Source organism: Procambarus clarkii, chromosome 91 (assembly GCF_040958095.1).
Source record: "Procambarus clarkii isolate CNS0578487 chromosome 91, FALCON_Pclarkii_2.0, whole genome shotgun sequence".
In the NCBI taxonomy this organism is placed as follows: Eukaryota; Metazoa; Arthropoda; class Malacostraca; order Decapoda; family Cambaridae; genus Procambarus; species Procambarus clarkii.
Window position 1 is genome coordinate 1764016 of NC_091240.1, and position 2159 is coordinate 1766174.

The following is a 2159-nucleotide window of genomic DNA, read 5'->3' on the forward strand; positions in this document are numbered from 1 at the left end:
ACATGTCTTTGTGAGTTGTGTTTAATCTTACATACAGTATTTGTATCGGTCACAATGTCCTCAGTGGAATTTATTAATATAATTTGTTTTCTTCTGTTTAAGTACCCACGGGCTCACCATAGCCAGTGCTACTTAGAACTGCTTATTCCAAGTAGCGAATCTTTAACAACTGTATAATTTGTTACATTGTCTTCCAGGCCTAGTCTATTTTAATGGATAATTACATAGATGCTGTGTAATAATAATTTTGCTAATACGAATTATAAGTTTCGAGGATAAAAAAAACTGTTTTGAGTATGTTAATTTGCTTTACTGTTTGTATTTACGTCAATTATCTGTTGCTGGAAATGTACATTGCTTCTGGAACTTGGAAGGTATGTGTATGAAGTCACCTTCCGGAGGCTGGAAGATATCACGTGTTTGACGTCATGTCAGGAGGCTGGAAGATATCACATGTGTGACGTCATGACAGGAGGCTGGAAGATATCACATGTGTGACGTCATGACTGGAGGCTGGAAGATATCACGTGTGACGTCATGACAGGAGGCTGGAAGATATCACATGTGTGACGTCATGACAGGAGGCTGGAAGATATCTCTATAAACGGAATTGTTTGTCTGTCCGAGGTCAGTGGCCAGGGGCTTGGAGTTGGCGTCACCCAATTTTTCCCGGTAATTGCTGTTGGGTACGTGCTCAACATGGACGGGTCGGGATTTGCATAAAAGAAAAAATGTAGTGCCATGTGACACTGTGCCAGTGACCCCCCCACGAAAGCTTTTGCTATATCATTATGACTTTTATTATTATTATTACTACTATTTTGCAATATGATAAAACCGGCGGTACTCCTTCACGTTTAAGATACATAATAGAGCGAGATTTAAGCTTATATAAATTTAATGGCGGCTGTCGAGGTATTTGACCCTGAGGTGTTCATTTACAAGTGTTGTGTTCATTCTACCTGACGAGAGCATTTGCACATACAGGGTGGTCATCTCCCAATATGAATATATAAAAAAATACTTCGCACTCTTGAGAACTTCATACACGCGGACACGTAACGTTGTGAAACAATACATTATTTCTTGGTTAACACAATAGTACTATTGCATCAGCCGCCTTGCCTGGCGTGAGCCTTCATGACAATACACATAGCCTCACTCTATGGCCATTGTTCTTGTGTTTTATTTTAGCCAAAACTTGATACTAAGCGATTTATATTAACGAAAACTAAAATATGTAATTGAACTAAATGTATATAATTAACATTGGTCACGTTCGTCCATGTTATGGAACTAATTCTTTAGTATACATAGATTAGTTCATTTGTTTTGTGCACCTTCAGAAACGGTTAATTCAAATTGGCACTATAATGTGATATATAGACGCCTCAGCTGTTCTTATATTGGTATGGAAACGCTTATAATCACTATAATGATAACTAAATGTTAATTGGAATTTAAATATTATTGAAATTATAACTATATAACAATATACGCGAGATCCAGCTCGAACTGATATATATATATATATATATATATATATATATATATATATATATATATATATATATATATATATATATATATATATATATATATATATATATATATATATTATTTATTAATTTTTAATTAATAAATAATTTTATTAATTATTTATTAATATTATTTATTTAGATAATAATTTAATATTATTTATTTAGAAGGGGTACCACCTCTGGTGCAAGTGTAGGGACCCATTATTTATTTATATATTTATTTATTTATTGACAGAGAATTATGAATAACGAGTTATATTTTTGACAAGATTTAGTGTATATTTACCTATCAATTTATAAAGTTTATTTATTTTTTAAATTGCAGATGATGTAAACATCAATAATGAAGAACAGGTGAAGCAGCTATTTCTATACCTGATGAAATCTTACTGCTCAGGTGCCAATTGCTTTAGATAATTATTACTAAAACCAAGTCTCCTTTATATTATCAGTTGGCTGCAATATTTATACCAAAAATATATATATTTGTGTTTAATCAAATGATTTGTATGCATTTATTCAAATATTTTCTTTATGATTAAATATCAGCAAGGAAGTTATGTGGCACCATGCGCGCTTGTGGGAGGTATATAGGAGTGAGCATCGAAGAGCGTGACT